The sequence below is a fragment of the Nyctereutes procyonoides genome, unplaced genomic scaffold (assembly GCF_905146905.1).
Source record: "Nyctereutes procyonoides isolate TBG_1078 unplaced genomic scaffold, NYPRO_anot_genome, whole genome shotgun sequence".
NCBI classification, from domain to species: Eukaryota; Metazoa; Chordata; class Mammalia; order Carnivora; family Canidae; genus Nyctereutes; species Nyctereutes procyonoides.
This window is the reverse complement of record NW_026575146.1, coordinates 6,431,033-6,456,511: the sequence shown is the minus strand read 5'-3', so window position 1 is coordinate 6,456,511 and position 25,479 is coordinate 6,431,033. Positions and strand designations below refer to the sequence as shown.

General features: G+C 47.0%; 2 long non-coding RNA genes across 2 annotated transcripts; one reads left to right on the top strand and one right to left on the bottom strand.

The window, feature by feature from the left end:
* Window positions 1-4,479: 4,479 nt before the first annotated feature.
* LOC129500764 (uncharacterized) lies at window positions 4,480-25,420 on the bottom strand. Its single transcript, XR_008662598.1, has 3 exons — window positions 25,188-25,420; window positions 8,149-8,219; window positions 4,480-5,410 (listed from the first exon to the last, which is right to left on the bottom strand). It is a non-coding gene; the product is annotated as an uncharacterized LOC129500764 (long non-coding RNA).
* LOC129500763 (uncharacterized) lies at window positions 19,302-22,504 on the top strand. Its single transcript, XR_008662597.1, has 3 exons — window positions 19,302-19,504; window positions 21,492-21,589; window positions 21,692-22,504. It is a non-coding gene; the product is annotated as an uncharacterized LOC129500763 (long non-coding RNA).
* Window positions 25,421-25,479: the final 59 nt, after the last annotated feature.

Genomic DNA, 25,479 nt, shown 5'->3' with positions numbered 1-25,479 from the left:
GACTAACACTGGGTGACACTGACTGACACTGATTGACAGACATTGAGTGATTGACACACTGACACTGAATTACTGACACTGACAGACACTGACTGGCTGACACTGCTTGGTTGACAAGGTTAAAAATGTGGTTCACACCTGTAGCTTTGGGGAGCGATTACTCAAATAGGGTTAGCAAATCATCATAGTTTTGACTTTATCTGAAGTCAAACTTACTCCTGAAAATAGTGTTTACGTGCCTAGAACAAGCCATATTAAGCCTCCAAAGATCAGTCTCACCAATGCCATTCTTGATGAGGTAGTTTACAGAGGCATCTTTCCTCCAAAGGAAGGATCAGAAGCACAGAATAGAGATGAGGTCCTTCTCTTTGCACCAGTGATTTTTTCCCAGTCTGGCCTTTTCTCTGAGACTTTTCCTTTCTCTGAGACTGTCTTTAGCTCTCATTTTCTCAAAGCCCCTTCTTCATACAGAATCACCTACTTAGTGGTCCTTTGGGTTCCATGTTTCACCTGATTGTATGAATCTCCTTTCCTCTCCCTTCCTCTCTGATGTCCTGCCCCCATCAGTGCCCTCAGATGTCCCCAGGCTTCAAAGCCCTTCTCTTCCCCCTTCTTCCACAAAGTTTGCCCAGGCCACTCCAGCACCTGTGAACCATCCTTCTCAGATTCGTCACTGCTATACTTTCTGGGGCTGAACATTTCCAATTGTTCCAAGGCACACTTGCAATGTTTTTGCTCTGAATGTTTATTTGTTGCTCATTTTTTAGACTCTTTCCTTGTTTTTAGGCTTGCACTTAAGACCATGCACATTCGGAGGGTTGGGACTATGTCTTTAACCTTGTCTTTCCATCAGCCTTGAAGTCCAGTCAGTCAGGACCAGTGAGGTTATGTTACTGAAACCAAACAGTGCCGAATCCCAATAGCTAGGAGCACAGAGTTGTGCTGTATTATCCTCCATGTCCACCGTAGGTTAGCTGGGGCTGTGCACACAGAGACCCAGGCTGAAGGAGGATCTGTCTCCGCTTCCAAATGGGCTGAAGAAGAGAACATTTTCAACTGTGTGCTGATTCTTAAAGCTTCCAAGCAGATATGGCATGGCAACACCTAACTGCACAGGATAGGAAAATGCAATCCTCCTGTGCGTCTACATCGTAGGCATCTTTGGAAAATAGTACCATGATCATTTGCCTGTGGTAGGCAACAGAGAAATATTGATTGATTGAAAGCCTTGAGGGGAAAAATGAGTTAAATGAAGCATGGTACATCCATTTAATGGAATACTACAAGCCATAAAATGATATTGTCAGAGGATGCTAATGACATAGAAAATGTTGAGCATATATCAATTCATCATCAGGAATGCAAATCAAAATCATGATGAGATACCACCTTACACCTATCAGAGTGGTTAAAATTAACAACACAGGAAACAACAGGTGTTGGCCAGGATGCAGAGCAAGGGGAACCATCTCACACTGTTGGTGGGAATGCACACTGGTGCAACCATTCTGGAAGACAGTATGGAGGATCCTCAAAAAGTTAAACATAGAACTACTCTATGATCCAGCAAATTGCACTACTAGGTATATATCCAAAGGATACAAAAATACAGACTTGAAGCACCCTGATGTTTATAGCAGCATTATCAACAATAGCCAAACAATGGAATGGAAAGAGCCCAAATGCCCATCAACTGATAAATGGATAAAGAAGATGTGAGATATATATATATATATATATATATATATATATATATATATATGTATATGTATATATCAAAAAGTTGTCCAGGCCATTCCAGCACCTGGAATGTGGGGATTTCATATATATATATATATATATATATATATATATATATATATATATATGATCCTCACAGGCTGGAGTCTGGATAGCATGGGGCTGATGCCTAATATATATATATTATATTACATATATATATGTAAATAATATATATATATCACTCAGCCATCAAAAAGAATGAAATCTTGCTATTTATAATGACATGGTTGGAGCTGGAATGTATTGTTATGCAAGAAAAGTCAGTCAGAGAAAGACAATAAACCAAATGATTTCACTCATATGTGGAATTTAAGAAAAAAAATAGATGGACATATGGGAAGGGGTTAAAAAGAGAAGGGGAGGAAACAAACCATAAGAGACTCTTAACAAAGAACAAAGGGAGGGTTGCCAGAGGGAGGTGGGTGGGGGATGGGCTAGATGGGTGATGGGCATTAAGGAGGGCACTTGTTATGATGAGTACTGGGTGTTATATGTAAGAGATGAATCACTAAATTCTACATCTAAAACCAATTTTATCATATATGTTAACTAATTAGAATTTAAATAAAAACTTAAAATGAATAAATCAGAGATGTTTACCTTTATGTTCTATGACAAAGGTAGACTTCTAAGAATACCATTTATCTCAGTAAGATTAACCGAAGTTCAAAAAAAAAAAAGAAAATGCTGAGCATAGATTATGAAGAATAAAAGTAGATTGTAAAACAGAATGCATCATACTTCTCTTTTGTTAAAAATACATATTCTTTTTTTTAATTTATTATTTATGATAGTCACAGAGAGAGAGAGAGAGAGAGAGAGAGAGAGGCAGAGACACAGGCAGAGGGAGAAGCAGACTCCATGCAGGGAGCCCGACGTGGGATTCGATCCCGGGTCTCCAGGATCGCGCCCTGGGCCAAAAGCAGGCACTAAACCGCTGCGCCACCCAGGGATCCCAAAAATACATATTCTATTTATAGAAAAGAAATTCTCTAAAGATCAACAGAGTCTACCTGGGTGGTGGGATTATGATTACAGGTGACTCTCTCCTCCTTTCGGTCTTTATATATTTTTCTAAATCTTCTATAGTCAATAGCTTTCATAACAAGAAAAAAATTCCTTGCTACACACCACTGCCTTTTAAAAAATGCTAAACTATACACTCATTATAAAAAATTCAGAAGATTCAGGCGCCTTGAATTGACATGTGATAACACCGAAGGTCCTTCTGGACCTCTTTCCATACACGCATGCATATTTAATTGAAAGAGAATCCTCAGGGCACCCGGGTGGCTCAATGGTTGAGCGTCTGCCTTTGGCTCAGGTCGTGATCCTGGGCTCGAGTCCCACATTAGCCTCCCTGCTTAGTGGGGAGCCTGTTGCTCCCTCTGCCTATGTCTCTGCCTCTCTCTCTGTGTCTCTCATGAATAAATAAAATCTTAAAAAAAAAAAAAAGAAAGAAAGAAAGGAAGACAATCCTCACAGGCTGGAGTCTGGATAGCTTTGGGCTGAGGCCAGTGACATGACAGTCCAGGTGAGCATAATGCTGGTCCCATGGCCAGAAAATCCTGTGTAGGCCCTGGTTCCTGGGAGGGTTGAAGGACCCTGGGAGGTATCCCCCCAACACCCCAAAGCTCTATGTCTGCCCACTGCTGTGTCTGCTTTGTGGGAGACCCATCACCTGGTGGCACCCGAGGTCACAGACACATACTTTGGGGATCATGATGCCACAGGAAAGGAGGCAGCCCTCGTTGTGGAGAATCTGGCCCTGGAGCGTCAGGGCCTTATGGCTTGGGAGAGGAGGAAGATGGACATTTCCTCATTCTCTGTTTGTGTTCTTTGAGTTGATTCAGCTCCAGGGAATTTTTTTGGCCAAGTTCAAAATAACTCTTCATGATCTGTTCGGTGCAAATGCAGTTGATTTATGGTGTTGCTGACCTTTGATTCATTGGCAAAGCACTGCCTGGGGCTCTGGGGAGCTGTTCCTTTGCTTGTTTACCCAGGGTGATTTAGGAGCTGCAGTGCCAAGAAGGTTTTCCTATTTCTTCCACCCTAGGACCTGACCGCGTGGCCCCTGCCCCCAGAGCTCACGCCGTGGTGGGGCGCAGCCTCAGATTTTGTACAGAGTGACAGTTATCTTTTGGATGCCCTGGACCACGTCACTCAGTCTCTGGCTTTTAATCCCTTTGAAGAAGGCCCCAGAGAAACTCCCCAAAGCAGCTTCTCACACTGCACTCTGCCACTGGCAGGCCAGCTTCTCCCCCATCTTCTTTGGGCTCCTGCTCCTCCATTGTGGAGGGGCTGCTGGGGAGTCAAATGAATTATTATTATTGATGCTGACAGGGTAGCCTCCTTACAGAGTCTGCGAGCACAGCCCGGGCCTGCAACCCCTAATGTGAACCACTGGTATATGCAACACGAATAAGTCTCAGAATAATTATGCTGAAAGAAGCCGGTCAGACAAGAGTACGTACTGTATGATTCCATTTATATAAAACTCTAGAAAATGTCAACTAAGCTCCCGTGCCAGAAAGTAGAGGAAAGGTTACCTGGAGATAGAGGAGTGGGGGAGTTGGGGGGGGAGGGATGGGAGGGATTGCCAAGGGAGTGATGACTATGTCATCCTCTTGATGATTTCATAAGTGTGTGCAGATGTCAAAACTCCTCAATTGTGCACTTTATTTTTTTAAGATTATATTTATTTATTTGGAAGAGAGAGAGAATGAGAGAGAGAGCATGGCAGCAGGAGCAGGGGGACAGTCAGAGGGAGAAGCAGATTCCCCACTGAGCAGGGAGCTCGATGCCAGGCTTGATCCCAGGGCCCGAGGATCACGACCTGAGCTGAAGGCAGAGCCACCCATGTGCCCCAGTTGTACACTTTAAATATTTGAAGTTTATAGTATGTCAATTATACCTTAGTAAAGCTCTTTACTTATTATTTTTTTTGAGTGAGAGCATGTGCTTTGGGGGTGGGGAGGGGCAGAGGGAGAGGGAGAGAGAGAATCTTAAGCAGACCTCATGCCCAGCACAGAACCTGGCATGGGGCTGGATTTCATGACACTGAGATGACCTGAGCCAAAATCAAGAGTTGGACGCTCAACCAACTGAGCCACCCAGGCGACCCAGTAAAGTTCTTTAAAAGAAAAAGAAACCACGCAGAAAATGTGTTCCTAGAAGAACTAATTCTGGATGGTTTGATGATGACCATAGAGCTGGTCCCAGCTTTGACCATAGAGCTGGTCCCAGCTTCTCCTTGTCACCCTCCTGTCCTGTACTGAGCCCAGCAGAAGGTGTCCATGCCCCATGTGTGTACATCAAATGTGCTGCCCTAACGTGCGCATCTCAAGCCGGGCGGAGGTCGGTAGAGAGACCACAGGGTCTCTGGGCCTTCTGTGGAGTGTGGTGGCCTGTCCCAGCTGTTCCCAGGCTCTCCATCCTCAAGGTGGGTCCTCTGATGGCAGGGCTGCTTGCTTCAGAGCTAGGCTGGCCCGGAGCCCCATTCAGGCTCTGCTCTGGCATTCAGCACCTCTTTCCTGGCCCATCACAGACACTCCCGGGAGGTATCCCAGAGGGTGGCAGCCCCTTCGTTTTCAGTTCCAGTCACCAAAGGGCCCCCAAGGGTGGGTAGCTGAGGTAAGGAGGAGAGAACACAGACAGACAGCCCTCTAAGTGCCACCTTCCTGGTTCTGGCCCTCTAGCAGGCCACCACCAATTTCATACCTACTGGTTTTTACCTAGTATCTTCTATCTATAGTAGTATCTGTGAAGTCCTGGGGTGACACATTAGCCACAGTTTCCCCAGACATTAAAATAGACAGGTAACAGAAGCCATTTCTACAGAGACAGAAAAATTCATGGTGTCCTGAGGCCGGGGCTTGTTGGGAGAAGTAGGGTACGACAGCTAAAGGTATGGATGGTGGAAATGTTCTAAGTTTGATTGTGGCATTGGGGTACAACTCTGTACTAAAAAAGCACTGAATTGTACACTTTAAATGGGTGAACTCTATGGTGTGTGAATCATACCTCAATAAAATTGTTACAAAAGCAAAAATAAAAGGGAAAAAGGAAAAAAACCCAAAGCTGATCTTAGTAAAGTTGGGATCTCCTGCACCTCTCAGTGGGGCGAGGGCCACATCAGAATATTTGGCAATGAAAACTCCGTGACTCTTTCCAGGTGTGACATCTCGGGGCTTTTGCTGAAGCCACAGCAGGAGTGGGGGGGGGGTGCGTAGGGGGAGCCAATGAGTGGGACCGGGAGACTGGTCGGGATTCAACTGCCTCTTGGCTTTCTGGGCCGAGCAAGCAGTAGGCAGGCATCTAGGAACTCAAGAGGGTGTGCCCCACGACAAGGTTGCCACCACCACACCAAGGGTTGCAAAAGCAGTGACCCAAAGAAGCTGCCAAACATCCATCAGTGTATCACCACTGAGAAAACATCTGGGATTCAAAGTTGCAGCTGACTGGCCACAGAGCCATTTAGCCACGAGACCGCTGGGCACTTTTGTGGGTCCAGGGCTGACTTGGTATCAAAATTGAGGCAGGCAAAGAAACTGGAGTCACTTGAAGCCCTTCAGATGGGGTAGGGGTCCTTGGGTGACTCATCCTGGCTGCCCAGGGCTATCCCAATATTAACATAGGAAACCCTTTGAGCTGGGACAAATCGGACAACTGTTCACTCTGATTCCTCACAGATCCCTGAAAGCAAATGGCCAGGCTGAAAGTCTCCAAGAATTAGCTTTCACTCTCCTGCTCCAATATCCACAATGACTGAAACAACTCCTGGAGAAGGGAGGGAAGAGGATCTCTGGCATAGGGCCACCTGTGGAACCCAGCAGGCACTTGCATCCCTCATCTCATCCTCACCCTTGAGGTGGTAAACTGTAACTTATTGTGATGCTTAGTTTAATACGTCAACTTGACTGGGCCACAGGGTCCCCAGATATTTGGTTAAATATTATTCTGGGTGTGTCTGTGAAGATGTTTCTGGGTGAGAATTGGTAGACTGAGTAAAGTGGATCGCCCTCTCCAATGTGCGTGGGCCTCACTTAATCAGGCGAAGGCCTAAATAGCCCCAAAGGGCTGACCCTCCCCTGACTTACAGAGAGTTCTTGCTGCTGACAGCCTTCAGACTGGCACTAAACCATCAGTTCTCCTGGGCTTGTCAACTCAGCTGCAGATCCTGGGGCCTGCTCTTCACCATACCTACGCAAGCCAATTCTGTATAACCTCTCTCTTGTCGGTTCTTTGTTTGAAGAACCCTAATATACTGATGAGTGTAGCTCCCTCCCTGCACCACTCAGCTAACAGCTTTCAACTGAAGATGTTGATTTGGGGTAGTTTTGAAAGACCCAGGCCGGTGATGATTTCAATGTTGAAGTACGGAAGTGGTCAGTTTTGTTAGTGGCTTGTTGTTGTGCCGATTTAGTGAATTTATGAATGGCTGTGGGGAGAAAGGTCTGCTCCTCTCCTGTGTTGCCTTCTTGGGAAACGGGTATTCATTGCACTCATCATTGTGGAACATCAGAAATACAGGCATTACTGAGTCAGTTTTGTTCTCCATCACATGTACATTCGCGGACATTTCAAGACATCCAAATGCCTGTGGAGAACTGGAACATAAACTCTAAAGTGTGTGGTCTGAGATACTGTGTGGTCCTGAGATACTGTGCGTTTTAGACACTAACCCCACACATCTATGTAGCTTCACTCACCAACTTGCTTTGAAATGGGAAAGGGCACCGTGTTCTCACCCCATGTCGTCTTTCCTACACCAATTGCAGAAATATGTCTTGGCCTGAACTCTCACTTCAAATGTGGGTGTGAGGCATTATTTTTAAAGGGCTTCAGACACTGCCTTGGCGCAGCCCAGGATGCTGAGAGCAAACTTCAGGACACAGAGCTTGGCCCCTTCACTCCGGCAAGAGGAGGAAAAGTCACAATCTCTGAACTAGTTTAGGTGCTGGGGGGTGTTCACTGACTTTAGCCAACTAAGAAGGGAGCTGATCAAATACAAAAATTCTCCAGTCTGAATCCTTTGTTGTAAGAGCCTCTAGAAGAGGGGGCTACAGGGACCATGGGGCTTCTGGAAAAAAAAAAAAAAAAAAAAAAAAAGAGCCTCTAGAAGAAAAGCCAAAGAACCCGACTTAGTGTTCGCCCAAGAGCGCACGCAAGTATGACACTGACCATTAGGTGTCACTGTTGTACCAACTTGAATTGACCTGGGCTCAGACCGTTGACCGGGCTCCAACTTGATCCGCCTTTGGCTTTCTGCATCATCATGGGTTCCCAAAAGCCTAGCAGTGCCCATCCTGAGGCCAGTAACCAGTCAACAGTTGACGATGATTATAAAATATAGGGAACACTTACCAATACTCTGCACCCTGGAAGTTACAGCTCTTTGTGATGGAAGATGTAAAAGCAGCCAGAATTTGGAGCAGCTGGAAGGACAAATAAAATGTATTTTTATGTTGTATTTTTAAATTCGTAATAAACTATGTCGAATGTACAGGAAAATTACAGAGAACATTATAACAAACTCCTGAATTGCCATGTTTGCTTCAGTGTTTTGCTTTATTCTAAAGAAATGAAACATTGCAGATGCAGTTGTATTCTCATTCCTTGCTCTCCAGAGACCGTCATTATCTTGAATTTGGTGTTTACCATTCTTGTGCATATTTGAATGCCATCACTATATTTATATGTATTCATAAACATTATATAGCATCTTTCTGTATGTTTTCAAATTTTATGTAAATATTTCCATTTCCGTTATATCATTTGGCAAGTGGCTTTTACCACTTGGCCATTACTTTTCATTTTGGAGGTTTATTCCTGTCACTGTAAGTAGCTCTGATTTATTTATTTTTTTGAACCACTGCATTGTATTCGATTGGGTCTCTACAACAGTCAATTTATAAAATTATTGGCCATTTTCAATTTTGTTATCATTGCAGATAAGGCTGAAATGACTATTTTTTTAAAGATTGTATTTATTTCTTTGAGAGAGTGAGAGAGATAGAGAGCGAGCAAGCAAGGAGGAGGGGCAAAGGGAGAGAGAGAAGCAGACTCCTCACAGAGCAGGGAGCCCTATGCAGGACTCGATCCTAAGATCTGATCATGACCTGAGCTAAAGGCAGACGTTTAATCGACTGAACCACCCAGGCACCCTGAAATGATAACTTAAAAACAACTTTATTTAGGTATAAGTTACATTCTATATGGTGTGTTCCCTTTAAAGTGTATACAATTCAGTGATTTTTTTTCTTAGTAAATTAACAGTTGTTCAACCATCACCACAGTCAAGTTTCAAACAGTTCTATCACTCCCTATCATTTCTGTCACTTCTATAACACCCATTTTCAGTTAATTCCCAGCCTAGCCTAGGCAGCCACTAATCCACTTTCTGTGCAATGGCTGTTCTTACACAAGTCTCTGTGCTCATGTGCAAAGGCCAAGGGAACATGCACTTCAATTCTCAAATTCTGCCTCATTGTGTGTTGTGTGGTTGAACTCACTTCCACTTTTAACCAATGGTTTGTGGACTTCTTTTTGGCCACATTCGTAACATATTTCTTTTGTCCCTTTCGTTAGTTTTGTTCTTTTCCTTGCCAATCTGATTTTAACCATATTGTTGTTTTGATTTGCATTTTCCTAATTTCTCTCTTTCGGTGTTTGTTGGCTTTTTGAGTTTCCTATTCTGTGAATTGCCTATTCATATCGTTTGCTCATCTTCTAATGTATTACCTTTTTCCTATTGATATGGAGCAATCTCTTATATATACCAGGTAATTATTTTTTCCCCAGTTATATGCTTTGGAAATATCTTCTCCCAGTTTGTGGTTTATTTAAACTCTAGGGACTTCTGTTGAACAGAAGTTGTAGATTTTTATGTAGCCAGATAATCAACAATTTCTTAGTAGATTGTGCTTTTCATGTCTTATAAGAAGTATTTCCCTATCCTAAGGTTACAAAGATATTCTTCTGTATTTTCTTCTAAAAGTTTTAAAGTTTTTCATCTCCCTTTAGGTCTTCACCTATAGTTGTTTTTTGTGGGTGGTGAGAAATCCTTTTCTCCATGTGGACAATGTGTTCCTCTCTCAAACCCCATCCTATGTCAAGTTTTTTTTTCCCTGGTCTCCCTATTCTGTTCATCTGTGCCTGTGCTAACACCACAGCATCTTCATTATTATAGCTTTAGAGCAGGTCTTCATATTCGGAATGCGACCAAGCCCTATGAGGGCAGGAATTACTGTTTTGTTCACTGCTATGTTCCCGGCTCTTTAAGCTAGAGTACACAGTGGGTGCTCAGTATTTGTTGAATGAGTATATGAACGGATGACTGGTAGGGCAGGTTTCTTCTCTACCTTTTTTTTTTAAAGGAAAGTCTTGGCTATATTTGGTCCTCAATTGTTCTGGGTGATGTCAGGGTCAGTTGGTCAAGTTCTACAAAACATCTTACTAGAAATTTTATTATACTTTTTTTGAGTTTATGTACTAATTTGTGGAGGATTGACATCTTGGTGATACTGAGTCTTGCTAAGAATATGGCATATCTGTAGATTTATTTAGGTTGTCTTTATTTTCCGTAGTAGTGATTTATCTTTTTCTCTACAAAGGTATGCGTGCACATCTTATTGAAATCATTCCTGGGTACCTTACAATTTTATTGTTATTATGAATTAGTTCTTTTTTTTTCTTTACACACTCCCATGGTTTATTATTGGTGTTATTTATTTTTGCACGAACAAATTTTGAATTCCCTGTTTTGTCTTCATCTATTAAGATGATCACATCTCCCCCTTTAATCTGTTAGTGTGCATTTCTAATTTTTTTTACTGTTGAGCCATCTTTGTATATGGGAAAGCCAGTTATTTTTCTCCATTGCAACTGACCAATAGAAGTTTCCATGATGACAGAAATGTTCTGCTCTGTCCAAGAGAGTAGTCATTACACATATGTGGCTATTGAGCATTTGAAATGTGGCTCCTGTGACTGAGGAATTGAACTCTGAATTTTATTTAATTTACTTACAAATTTAAATAGCCACACGTGGCTCACGGTTGCTGTACTGTACAAAATCCAGCTGTGTGTGTGGTGCTGGCCTGGGGTGTAGCTTTGTCTTTGTATTCCCTGTTCTCCTCGCTAAAATGGGCTCTTCAAGAAATGTGATAAACGATGCAAGACTATCATATTCCCTGGGGAAATATAAACAGGCAACTGAAGCTGAACCCAAATAACAATGCAGTGAAAAATGTCACCTGATGGCTGGAGTAGCTGCCACCCCAGAATTTACTGCTCTGCCTTCCTTCTCCTGAGCAGGGGAGTTGTGCCCTACCTCCTATAACCACAATGTACACATCCACTGAAGACTCCTAAGATTGATTTCTCTTTGGAAAATAATGTGCATGTACATTGCATTATTAAAGAAATACATACTCGTTATAGAAAACACAGGAACTACAGGAAAATGACAAGAAAAAAATCAGCCTCTTAATGAGTAATATTCCATTCCATAGATAGATAGATAGATAGATAGATAGATAGATAGATTTAGATCACTTCTTTATTATTCATTTACTTTTTTTATTTTTTTATCCATTTATTGATGGACACTTAGGCTGCTTCCATAATTTGGCTATTGTAAATAATGGGGCTTGATCCCAGGACCCCAAGATCACAACCTGAGTCGAAGGCAGATGCTTAGCCAACTGAGCCACCCAGCACCCCATCTGCACGTCTTCTTTGGAAGAAATGTTTGTTCATGTCTTCTGCTCATATTTAAAATTGAAGTATTTGTTTTTTGGGTGAGTTTCATAACACTAACCTTTTATCATATATGCCATTTGCAAATATCTTCTCCCACTCCATAGGTTGGTTGCCTTTTAGTTTTGTTGATAATTTCCTTTACTGTGCAGAAGTTTTTATTTTGGTGTAGTCCTAATAGTTTATTTTTGCTTTTGTTTCCCTTGCCTTAGGAAACATATCTAGAAGCCATGTTACTATGGCTGATGTCAGAGAAATTACTGCCTAAGCTCTCTTCTAGGATTTTTATGGTTTCAGGTCTCACACTTAGGTCTTTAATCCATTCTGAGTTTATTTTTGCGTGTGGTGTAAGAAAGTGATCCAGTTTCATTCTTTTGCATATTGCTGTCCACTTTTCCCAACACTCCTTGTTGAAAAGACTTTTTCCCATTGCATATTCTTTCCTCCTTTGTCAAAGATTAATTGACTATATAATTGTGGGTTTATTTCTGGGCTTTCTATTCTGTTCTATTAATCTAAGTGTCTATTTTTGTGCCCGTACCATATTGTCTTGGTGACTACAACTTTGTAATAGAACTTAAAGTCTAGAATTGTGATGTCTCCAGCTTTGTTCTTCTTTTTCAAGATTGCTTTGGCTATTTGGGGTCTTCTGTGGTTCTATATAAATTTTAGGATTGTTCCAGTTTTGTGAAAAATGTTACTGGCATTTTGATAGAGATTACATGAAATCTGTAGATTGCTTTAAGTACTATAGATGTTTTAACGACATTTGTTCTTCCAGTTCATGAGTGTGGAATATGTTTCCATTTCTTTGTTTCATCTTTAATGCCTTTCATCAATGTTTTATAGTTTCAGAGTACAGGTCTTTCACCTCTTTGGTTAAGTTTATTCCTAGATATTTTATTATATGTGCTACAATTATAAATGGGGTTATTTTCTTAATTTCTTTTTCTGCTGCTTAATTATTAGTGTACAGAAATACAACAGATTTCTGCACATTGATTTTGTATCCTGCAACTTTACTGAATTCATTTATCAGGTTTAGCAATTGTTTGGTGGAGTATCTAGGGTTTTCTACATACATTATCAAGTCATTTGCAAATAGTGAAAGTTCTACTTCTTCCTTTTTATTTATATGCCTTTTATTTATTTTTGTTGTCTGATTGGTGAGGCTAGGACTTGCAGTACCATGTTGAAAAAAACAGAGAGACTTGACATCTTTATCTTGTTACTGACTTTAGGGGAAAAGCTATCAATTTTTCCCCAATGGATATGAGTTAGCTCTGGGTTTTCTTTATCTCAGACCTTTATTACGTTGAGGTATGTTTCCCCCTAACCCAACTTTGCTGAGGGTTTTTATCATGAATGGATGCTGTACTTGGTCAAATGCTTTTTCTGCATCTATTGAAATGATCATATGGTTTTTATCCTTTCTCATGTTGATGCCATTGTGGTTCTGATTTGCACTTTCCTGTTTACAGTGAGGTTTAGCTCGTCTCCCTTGAGCCTTGGCTCTCATGTTTTCCATGTCTGAGAATTGCCTGTTTGTGGCCTTTGCCCATATAAGAGCCTGTTGCCCCTCTACTCCATTCACACTTGCTGCCATAGCAAGCTTCTAGAAAAGGCAGTTCTGACCAGGCATCCACTCTGTTTAGTGCCCCCCCTAGGCCTCTCGAAACTCCAAACTCATAATGTGGCCACAGACTTGCATATCCAGCCAGTATCTCCCACTGTGACCTTTGTGCAGGCCACACTCCCTTCCTCTCTCTGGACCCCAGGCTGCCTGCCCTTCTGTCAGCTCCTCAGAGAGACCAGGTTTCTCCTGCCACAGGGTCTCTGCTCTCATTCCCCACCTCCCAACCAAACTCCTGCAATTCTCCAAGCCCAGAACAGCATGGAGCCTCAGTACCTTCACTAGTCACTGCCCTCCTGGCAGCCTCCCTCCTCCTGGATTCTCACACCCCACCCGGTGAATCTGAATTCTGAGAGTCTGCTTGTCTTGTTTATGGCAGGCCAAGGCACCAGGCATACAGGTGCTAGATCTCTCCCCTTCCAGTTCTCCTCATTAAGCTGGTGCCACATCTACTCCTTCTCCTCAAGCCCTTGCTGGATAAGGCGGGTCAGAGTTGGGAAGAAGAGATATCGTTTCTAAATATGTGAAGGCTGTAAGCTGTCACAAGATTTAAAAATACATATAATGACAAATATTTACACCAAAACTGTCTGAGGTACCATACTTGCCATTCTCTTTCATGGCTAATGAAGATGACTTTCTCAGAATGTCATTAAATCTCAGACACACTGTGCTTCACAATAGAAAAAACCAAATCATGGTGCTGCGTTATTGATACTAGACCAAGAGAGCCTGAAAAAATGCAGCTTTGTCTACCAGCTAGACGTCCCCCACCCAAGCTTTACTGTGATATTAGAACATGATATGAGTTTAAAACTAATCAATGTGATGACTTCCTTCTCGTACACACTGTGAAATGATAACTGTAGTAGGGCTAGTTAACACCTCTATTCCTCACGTGTTTACCCTTTTTTGTTGTGTGTGTGATGAAAACATTGAAGATTTACTCTTTGAGCAACTGTCAAGTGTGTCATTTGGTCTTGTAAACTACAATCGCCATGCAGTGCATTAGATCCCCAGAACCTATTTCATCTCATAGCTGGAAGTTCATGCCCTTTGACCAGCATCTCCCAGTACTTACCCCCCTCCTCCTATTCCTGGCTCAGTTTCCTAGTTTGGCTTTTTAAGATTCCACATATAAGTGAGGTCATATGGAATTTGTTTTTCTCTGAATTATCTCACTTAGACCAGATCTGTGTTGAATCACCCTGCTCCCCACTGGCCAGGAAGAGCACCCGTCTAACGGTCATGGAGCACCTCCCGTGGGAGCTGTCGAAATCCGCTGCTCTTTGAGAGTCAGCCATCCTTGGAGCTAATGGTGGAGGTGGGCGGGGGATTTGGCTGTGGCGGCCACAGAAATGCACCCCTCAGACCCCTCACCTTCACTACAGGTAGCACAGATGACAGACAGCCCCAGTCACTCCTCTCCGGGTTCACACCGTCCTTGTGCTAAGGCCCCTTTCCTGACGAGCTGCTCCCAGCCAAGGATGACAGCATGACAGGAGCACTCATTCAGACCCTTTCCTGGGATACAGCTCTCCTCTGTTCCACAACTTTCTTTCCAGGACTCTGAGCAAGGACTGAGGCTAGCTCAGCCCTCCTTCCTGCCCTCTCACCTTCAGGGGGTGAGGTGTGCTTGCCCTCTGGAGGTTCTCCTGCCTTCTCTGGCTTCTTCCTTCTTTATCTTCACAGCTCTGCCCCCACTGCATCTCTCCCACATCTCACCCATCTTAGTATCTCCTTCTCATGGGACCTGAACCAACACAAGTGTTGCTGGGAGAGGCCCAAGGAAACGAGAGGCAGTTAAGGACTGGATGACTCACTCACTCTCTGGAGAGCAACAAGGCTACCCTTCCGAGTGGCCTGTGAGACACAGAGTGCCTGGTACGTGGTGGCAGCCCCGCTGCTAAAGATCCCACCAGTGGTGACCTGAGGAGAAGGTCCTGGTGGAGGGACCCATCCTTCAGATGGAAAGAAGGGAGGACAATGTCTACAGGGGGAGCAGGGTCAGCTGGCAGCCCCCATACCATATTGATGCCTTGCAGAGAGACGGTAAGGCTCTTATGAGCAGATAGAGGCTGGGGGTGAGAGCCAGAGGGCCTCCTTACAAAGAGGCTTTTGTCTCCTTGTAGAGGAAGAACTGACACAGGCAAACAGGGAATGGAGGACCCAACAGTCACAAAGTCACAGCTCCAAAGACGTTTAAATACTTGGTCAAGGCAGGTCTGTCATGTTGCCAAGATCGTTGCCCTGGCTGGAGAACCTGGCTCACAAGCATGGGGTGAGGATAACTGGGGGTGGGGGGGATGCTTCTGAGGATGTTGGCTCTGCAGACTCCCTCAAACCCTCTGGGCTTGCAGAGGTGACCAGCCCTTCCCTAGTGGGAAGTGACACTTCCCTGGGCTGAAGACACTGCAGAGGCTTCTGTCCTACAGAGCCACCCTCAAACCTTCTCCTGCCTACAGATGGATAACTAGGGTCCAATCCCAGTGTAATTTGGTTGTATATAGACAGCACTTCACTAGGGAGGAAAATGATTATATGCTAAAGGAGTTGCAAGAATTAGTACACTGCCAGGAGCTAGGGAGTATCCCCAGCATTGGATTTTGAGGAGCTTGATTAAAGGAGCTAGAATTTAAGATTGGATAAGCAGAATTTATTGATTGGGGGCACTTTGTTGGACACAGGATTTAATACCCTAGCAAGGCTTCCAGAGGAGGGGGCAAAGTCCTGCTGAATGGCTGATAGAAGCCTGGAAGTGTGATGGCCAACACAGAGTGAAATGAAAATGCTTGAGTTGCCCCAGATGGTAAAGGAAGGAATGAAGAGACAGAGGAGAGTGGTCATGCTGGAAAGCATATCTTATATAAGGGTGGAAGACTTGCCAGAGAAAATGTTCCAGGGAGGGCTCTGGGGTTCCCCAAGGCCATTGGGAATGCACTGGTGACGGACCCAGCATTGCTAGGAAGTTCAGTGGTGGCTTTCCTCTGCAGCCCAGGGTTGATGGTAAAAGGGGTGGCCACAGAGCTGGGCTCATTAATATTGGTTTCCCACCCCCATGAAGTAATAGATGCCAGTGGCAGCGCTTGCCACCAGAAGCTGGGAGGTTGCAAAGACTATTATGACCAGCAAGGAGGAAGGGGTGGTCACGGGGACCTGGCCAGCAAAGAATCATATGGTTGCTGCTTTACATCTATAATAGAAAGTCAAGAATGGAAGAGAGAAAGCTAAGAGAAGTTGCCTAAATAAAGTCATGGCCCCTTCTTCACTCCTGGAACAGAGTCTATTTTCAAATTTTCAACCCATTAACTGAAGAGGTGCCATGTCCCTGGGAAGAAGGATCCTCTAAAACCATGACAAATATATATAGTAATATTCCCCTAGTCCTTCCATAAAGGGACCTGTAGCCATTTACTCAGGTAACTAGATACTGGGAAAGGACAAAACCTAGACATTTGGAGGACTATGGACACAGGGTCTGAGTTGACTTTAATAGCATGATCTTAAGTGTCATTATGATGCTCTGTTAGAGATGCGACTCATTGAGGTCAGATGATCAATGAAGTCCTGGCTAAAGTCTGGTCCATGGACCTATCCAGTGATCATTTCCCCAGTCCCTGAGTATATAATTGGAGTTGATATACTTGGCAGTTGAAGTCACCACCACATTGGGTCCTAGGCCTATGGGACTTTCCCCTCTCATCCTTGCCACCTCCACTCCCTGCCAAGAAAGTAAATAAAACACAATATTGCATCCTAGGGGAAAGTGTGGAGATTAGTAAACCCACTGAAGACTTGGAGTGCAGAGATGATGGTCCCCATCATAGCTGCATTTAACTTAGCAGTCTGGTTCCTGCAGAAACTGGTTGCACCCTGGAGACTGACCAGAAACTGGTTGCACCCTGGAGACTGATTTCAACTGTTGGGTTGCATATGTTACTCTGCCAGAGTAATACAGGTTAGTAAGGCCTCACGTACACGGTGTGCAGTCATTGAGCTGGCAAATGCATTCTTTTCCAATTAGGAAAGAGGATCAGAAACAATTTGTATTCATGTTGGATGGAAAATATTCATTTACAATTTTGCCTAAGGGCTGTGTTAGCTCTCCTGCCTTCTGTCAGGATGCAGTCTAAGGAATCCGAGCTGTCTGCAATGTCCACGGAGCAGCACGCTGATCCATTACATTGATGATCTCACGCTGATCAGAGGGGAAGAGCAGCAGGTGACCAGTAAGCAGAAGGCTTGGTAAGAGGTTCACCGGAGGTAGAAGATAAACCCTGTGAAGTTTCAGGGGCTTACTTCAGTGAAGTTTTTAGTCATGGGCAGATGTCTCTCTCAAAATAGAGGACACACTGCTGTTATGTTACATCATCTATCACAAAGAAAGCACAGTGCCTGATGGGCTTCTTTGGGTTTTATTTTGTTGTTTTAAAAGATTTTTAAAATGTATTTTATTAGAGAGAGAGGGAGAGCACAGAGGGAGAGGGAGAAGGAGAAGCGTCCTCCCCACTGAGCAGAGAGCTAGACGTGGGACTTGATCCCAGAACCCTGAGATTGCGACCCGAGCTGAAGGCAGATGCTTCATCGACTGAGCCACACAAGTGCCCCTTCCTTGGGGTTTGGAGGCCACACATCCCATACAAATACTCCGCCAGCCCATATACCAGGTGGTATGAAAGACTGCCAGCTCGGGTGGGGTAGGGATGGGAAAGGGCTTTGTAGCAGGCCTAGGAGGCAGTGTAAGCAACCTGCTGCCTGGACCATAAGGTGTTGTTGAAGGTGTCAGCGGTGGAACAAGAAGCAAGATAGGACTTATGGCAAGTCCCAGTGGGAGAATCACAGCACAGACCCCCAGACTTGGGAGCAAGGCGGTGCTAGCCACAGCAGAGAATTATACTTCTTTTGAGAAATAGCATCGGGTGTTACTGGGCCTTGATTGTGGGGCACCAACTGACCATGCATCTAGAACTGTCTAATACAAGCTGGGTTCCGTCAGACTCATCAAATCATAAAACTGAATGGACCCACCTCAGTTCATTTTTAGGTGGAAGCAATCCACCCAGGATCGAGCCCAAGCAGGACCAGAGGGCACATGTAGGCTACATGAGCAGGTAGCCAGGCCCCACGACACCAGTGGGACCCAGCTCACACTTACGGCCTTAAATGGGGGTGGGTGGGTCCTGTATGACCAGCAAAGGAGGAAGAAAAAGCCCAAGCTTGGTTTATGAATGGGGTCAGTTTGGGGGTGTCCTAGTGGTTTAGCGCTGCCTTCAGCCCAGGGTGTGATCCTGGAGGCCCGGGATCGAGTCCCACGTCAGGCTCCCTGCATGGAGCCTGCTTCTCCCTCTGCCTGTGTCTCTGCCTCTCTCTCTCTGTGTCTGTCATGAATAAATAAATAAATGAAATCTTAAAAAAAAAAAAAAAAGAACGGGGTCACTGTGGTACGTGGGTGTGAGCTGAAAATGCAGGATGGCTACATTATGGCGGCCCTCAGGGTGACCCCGAAAGACAACGGAGAGGGAAAATCTTCTGGTGTGGGGAGCTGTGAGCGGTGCACATGGCCATCCACTCTGAGCCGAAGGAGAAGTGCCCTAAGAGACTAATACTGATCCCTGGGCAGTAGCCAATGGTCTGACTGTCTGATGAGGTGCTTGGAGAGAAAAGGACCGGACAACGGCAGAAAAGGAGGTCTGGGGTGGGGGCATGTGGTGGCTATACGGGAGTGGGCGTGAAGTAAGGTTCTTGCATCACACATAATGTGCACTGGAAAGCGTCACTACAGAAGAGGCGATGACCAATGAAGCAGACAAAATGACTCAGCCAGTTGCCGTTGGTCAGATTTTGTTACTGAACCCCTGGAACTGGCAGGATGCGCACACGAGTGGAGGGGCTATGGTGGCAACGATGGAGGTCGGTACATGCCCAGCACAGAAATGTCAGTCGCCAAGGCCAACGCTCGAGGCTCCCGGCCCTGGAGGCCAAAGTCGAGCCCCGACCGACCGACGACCGACCGACGCGGTCTAGTCCTTTTCTTTAAGGACAACCACCGGCCTGCGGGGGGGGGGGGGGGGGGGGGTTAGTCAACGACCTTTGACCCGCCCCGTCTGGGAGCGGCCAGCGGGGTTCACAGACACCTGTTCCTGCGGGGCTGCTGTCCCCGAGAGCTTCAGCGGCGTCCTCGCTGGCGCGTCCCCTCGCGAGGGCCTCACCCGCGCACGCAGGACCCCACGCAGCAGACGAAACAAGGTCGTCTGGCTCCACAGCCGTGGTCCTTGGTCCCGAGATCGCTTGGTCGGCGGCGCACGGCCCACGGCGGGGGCGGCTCAGGTGAGGCACCTGCCCAGCGGCAGCGTTCCCCAGGCCCCGCCGGCCCTCGGAGCAGCTGAGCGCCCCGGCGACCCGGGCCCGCCTGCCTCCCTCCGCAGGTCCCGCGAGCTGCGAGCGGCTGCGGCGGCCTCCGACCCCTGTCCGGGCGAGCGGCGGGTGCGGGACGGGCCGCCCTCCTGCCCCGCGTGGTGGCGGGAGGCCGGGCCGCGCGGACGGCGAGCGCCGGGGCAGGCCCGCGGGGGGGCGCCCCAAGACCCGCTGGGCGGCCGAGGACCCGGTGGGCCGCGCGGTGTGGCCCCGCCCCCTCCGCGGACCGCGCGGCCGACCTGGGCCTCGGGCGGGGGCGCGGGGGGCGGCGGGGGCTCGGGGGGCGGCGGGGGCGCGGGGGGGCGGCGGGGGCGGCGGCGGGGGCGGCGGGGGCTCGGGGGGGCGGCGGGGGCGCGGGGGCGGCGGGGGCGTGGGGGCGGCGGGGGTGCGGGGGGGCGGTGGAGATCGGCGGGGGCTCGGGGGGGCGGCGGGGGCGGTGGGGATCGGCGGGGCGGGGGCGGCGGGGGCTCGGGGGATCGGCGGGGGCGGCGGGGGCTCGGGGGGGCGGCGGGGGCGTGGGGATCGGCGGGGGCGGCGGGGGCTCGGGGGGGGGCGGCGGGGGCTCGGGGGGGCGGCGGGGGCGCGGGGGGGTGGGGACGTGGGGGCGGCGGGGGCATATGGGGGCGGCGGGGGCGCGGGGGGTCGGCGGGGGCTCGGGGGGCGGCGGGGGCTCGGGGGGGCGGCGGGGGCGCGGGGGCGGCGGGGGTGCGGGGGGCGGTGGAGATCGGCGGGGGCTCGGGGGGGCGGCGGGGGCGTGGGGATCGGCGGGGGCGGCGGGGGCTCGGGGGGGCGGCGGGGGCGCGGGGGGGTGGGGACGTGGGGGCGGCGGGGGCATATGGGGGCGGCGGGGGCGCGGGGGGTCGGCGGGGGCTCGGGGGGCGGCGGGGGCGGCGGGGGCGCGGGGGGTCGGCGGGGGCGGCGGGGACGTGGGGGCGGCGGGGATCGGCGGGGGCGGCGGGGGCATATGGGGGCGGCGGGGGCCGGCGGGGGCGCGGGGGTCGGCGGGGGCGGCGGGGGCGCGGGGGGTCGGCGGGGGCGGCGGGGACGGCGTGGATCGGCGGGGGCTCGGGGGGGCGGCGGGGGCGCGGGGGTCGGCGGGGTCGCGGGGGTCGGCGGAGTCAGCGGGGATCGGCGGGGTCGCGGGGGTCGGCGGGGTCGCGGGGGGGCGCGGGGGTCGGCGGGGGCGCGGAGGTCGAGGCCCCCCGCCGCCCTCCCCGGGTCCTCAGGCCCAGCCCCGGGGGCGCGGGCTCCCCGACACCCGCTTCCCCCCAGGAGGCTGGGCCCCTCCGGGCGCTCGGGGGCAGGAAAGCTCGCGTCTTCGGCCGCTTCTCAGGGGCTGAGGGTCTTTGAACAAGGAGTGTCAGAACCAAGCAGCAGGCTGCGAACCCAAGTGGACTCTGCTTTATGCAAAGTCAGCACATCGCTCCCGGGGTTCTGGGGTCTCGGGAGGGCGAGGGAAGCGGGGCTGGAGGCGGGAGGCCGGAGCTCGGCACCTGGGAGCGGCGGCTAAGGTCGCCGTCCGTGGGTCCGTCCGTCCGTCCGTCCGTCCGGGGGCCCGGGCCCAGCTGCCGCTGTCCGCGAGGTCGGGGATGGGTCGGGCGCGGGTCGGGCGCGGGTGGAGGCCCCGACAAGGCCTGTCGTCGCGGGCTGGGCTGCGAGGTGACAGCCTCACGTGCATTTCCAGGCAGTGCCACCTGGGATGGAGCTGAGAGGGGCGGGTGTGGGGATGCTGGCGGCTCCCCTGGGGCCCAGGACCCCCCCCCCATCCCCCACCCGCGGCTTCCTCCGCTTGACATTCGAGGCCTGTGATCAACATCAGGTGCCTTGGAGCCCACCAGACCATGTTTGGGCTGTCTTTTGGAATTAATCGAAACTTTAATCCTCTGCTCTCTGCTCATAGTTTCTTTTGAACTGTGGAAAATATCGGCCCTGTAAGAGAATAGTTCTGAAGGGAAAACTGAAAACAGCTTAAATTTCTCTCTGTCAAGTTTTTTCCGGGTGAGCAATGTTTTTAACTTAAAAAAATGTTCCCTTGTAATTATGCCTGTGTGTGTATTCGTGCTTTTCTTTTGCTTGACTTCCATTCTGTTCATTCAGCAGTTAGGAACGGTGCCACATAGGGCTCCGCTGATGAAAGAGCCCTCGGGATGTGCTTAGAAAGCAGGAACGCGGAGCCCCAGGAAGGAAACCACACGTGCGGTTTCCCAGTGCGGCATTAGGCGGGGAAGAATCAACTTTTTGAGATACCCTCCATACCCCTGTCCTTGTTAAACACAATATGGACTAAAAGACAGCAAGGAAGCAACGACAACAAAAAACGACGTTGGATTTGGGAATCCATCCAACTTAAAATCAGATGCTGCTCTGCATACCACAAATGCAAGATCCAAAGAGTGCAGTATTTAGAGCAAAATGTACCAGCGTTTGGGAGCTGCAATGTCACTGCGGCTTACCTGATTATTTCCCTTTCCACCCTGCCTCACCAATATCGCCAATAAAACCCGTTCTGAAGTGATTAAAAGCTAATGTTCTGAGCATTTAGTAACATCCCGTGACTAACGAGGTTCTCCACTATATCACAAAAGCAGAAGGCAGAGAGCACTAAACTGTATGGTTTTCAATAAAGGTAATGTTTGCTCACAGAAGTTTATTCTGAGTTTGAGCATATGCTATTTAAGAGGGGATCTGAGAACAAAATATATAATGACAAGACCACTCTGAAAGCAATTGGGCAACATATAGAGAAGGGACATAATGAAGCAGATGGCATGACAGTCCAGAGCTATGGGAGAGCCCAAGAGTATCCCTGGGTCTCACTTACTGTTACATCACCCAAACCCAGTATGTTTAGCACATAGCATTTTTTGAATGGATAAAAAAGAAATAAAATTTCTAAATCAAGGTTTAACTGGAGAAAGTTGTTTGGGATTTGTCAGCATAAGATACTGCATAGTGAGTATAACCAGAGACATTAATTTTACATATAAGAGAATTACTAAAATTAAACATATATCTTAATGAAAACATATTTAAAGCTGGGAAAACTAAAGGTGGGTAGCTCCCTGCAGAATTCTATTTGTACTGCAGAGTTGAAGCTACCAGAAGGCCAGAGGCTGTGCCTCCGTTGTGTCCATTCCTGATGCTGGTGACTATGGAACATCAGATGGTGGCTGTATGGGTGTGTGAGCACCACCAGAACAAGGTGGCTCTTCCCTCCCCAATACTGAACAATCCTTTGGAAGAACCAGAAGAACCAAAGTACTAGGGTGGCACTGATTTTGGTATACGTGTGGCACAGTTCACTTGGCCTCTTCACAGTGTACAAGTATGTACCGATTTCACACTGAGCTCCCTTAGAACAAGATGACAACACAATGCTCCTAAACACAGGATGACTTCATGCAGTTATCTTAATTCAGTAGTTTTACAGTTTGAGAAGATCAGCCAGATATATTGGTCACCAGATATATATAGTGGTGATAGAGAAGAATTGGTATATATACTATTAGTAGAAAGTTGTAAATCAAATACAAGTCAGCAACAGTGTGAATAATAGAAATTCCCTGTTTGGATGATGTCTGGAGTCTTGAGCGTTGGATATGTCAAGGTTTTACTTTATGCTTAATAATTACTAAGGGAGCATCTATTGGTCACTTGTTTAGTATTTTTGCTTTTCTACTTACTTGCCTTTCTCATGGGTGTTTGTTCATCGGGATGGGGGAAAGGTATTGAAATATATATCAGATGTTTTCCCTCCCAAGGCTTCTTTTAAAACAAATTTACCATTTTAATTTATATATAATAAAAATACACTCATATAAATTGCACAATTTTATGTAACAAAAGCATCCATTTATTTTTAAGTTAAATTTTGTTAGTTAACATATAGTGCAATATTGGTTTCTGCAGTAGAATTAAGAGATTCATCAGTTACATACAGCACCCAGTGCTCATCATAACACCTGCCCTCCTTAATCCCCGTCCCCTATCTAGCCCACCCCCCCATCTCCCTCCAGCAACCCTCAATTTTCTTTCTATTGCTAAGAGTCACTTATGTCTCATTTCCCTCTCTCCTTTTTTTCCTTTTCCCTCTTCCTATATGTACATCTGTTATCTTTTTTTCCCATTAAAAAAAAAAAAGATTTATCCATTCAGTTCAGAGAGAAAGCACGAGAGAAGCAGAGGGAGAGGGAGAAGGGAGGCAGATTCCCTGCTGAATGCAGAGCCCCATGCACTGCTCAATCTGAGAAGCCAAGATCATGAGTGGAGCCAAACCCAGGAGTTGGATGCTTAACTGACTGAGCCACCCAGGAATCCCATCTATTTTCCTTCTTAAATTCCACATATGAATGAGATCATATAGTATTTTTTTCTCTTATTTTACTTAGCATCATGCACCCTAGTTCTATCTATGTCATTGCAAATGGAAAGATCTCATTCTTTTTGATGGCTGAGTAATATTCCATTGCATCCATATACCACATCTTCTTTATCCATTCATCAGTTGATGGACATTTGGGCTCTCTCCATAGTTTGGTTATTGTTGATAATAATGCTATAAACAGTGGAGTTCATGCACTGTTTCAAATCTGTATTTTTATATCCTTTGAGTAAATACCTAGTAGTGCAATTGCTGGATCATAGGGTAGTTCTATTTTTGACCTTTTGAAGAACCTCCAAACTGTTCTCCAGAGTGGCAAAATGCATACACTTCTAAAAACTTTATTTTTCTCTCTCTTTCTCCCTTTTCTTCTTTCTCTCTCTCTCTTCTCCTTTCCTTTTCCTTTTCCTTTTCCTTTTCCTTTTCCTTTTCCTTTTTCCTTTCCTCTTCCTTCCTTCCTTCCTTCCTTCCTTCCTTCCTTCCTTCCTTCCTTCCTTCCTTCCTTCCTTCCTTCCTTCCTTCCTCTCTTTCTTTTTCTCTAGAGAGAGCAAGAGTGCATGAGAGCAGGGGGAAGGGGCAGAGGGAGAGGGAGGAGAATCCTAAGCACGCTCCACACTCAGCACAGAGCCTGACTTGTGGCTTGATCTCATGAACCTGAGATTATGATCTGAGCTAAAATCAAGAGTCAGATAGATGCTTACCTGACTGAGCCACACAGGCACTCTCAAATGCATCCATTTTTAAATGAGTTTTGACGAATGCAAATACCCATGGAGGCTTGCCATAACCAAGATGTAGAACATACACATCACCCCAAGAAAGTTCCCTTGTGCCCCCTTTCAGTGAATCCCATTCCACTGCTTCTGCACACAGTATAGTTTTGCCCTTTCTATAATGTTATATAAATGAAGTCATGCAGATGTACTCCTGTGTCTGGCTCCTTTCACTCAGCATAGCATTGAGATTCAGGGATATCATTGCACAGTATTTATTGCTTTTGAATGCTGAGCATCCCCAACAGAGAGGCCGCAATCTGTTTATCCCTTCACCTATTCATCAATGTGGGTTGGTCTCTACTTTTTGGCTACTATGAATACAGCCATTGTCCATGTTTATGGACTTACATTCTCATTGCTCTTTTTACTTATCAAATCAAGTACACTCTTAATCTTGCTTCACAGCATGATTCAAATGACTTTTCTTCCCTGTACTCACCTTTCAGCCATGTGAGGTTACCTGCTGATCTCCGTGGAGCCCCTGTGGTTTCTGGGATCTGCCAGGGCTTTGGATCTCTGTGTTCAGCACTTGCCTTATGTTCTGTAAGTCCTATAAAGTCATCACAAACACTGAATTAGTAAGTACTAAACCACTGCACCTAGGGCAAATACATGGTGAGGTTCCCACAGCCTCTGGTCGCGATTTCATCAACCAGTTGATACGTGCCCTTGTTTTCTGTGTTCCTGTTTAATGTGTGTTATTGACTCATTAACACTGAACTCACAGGCCA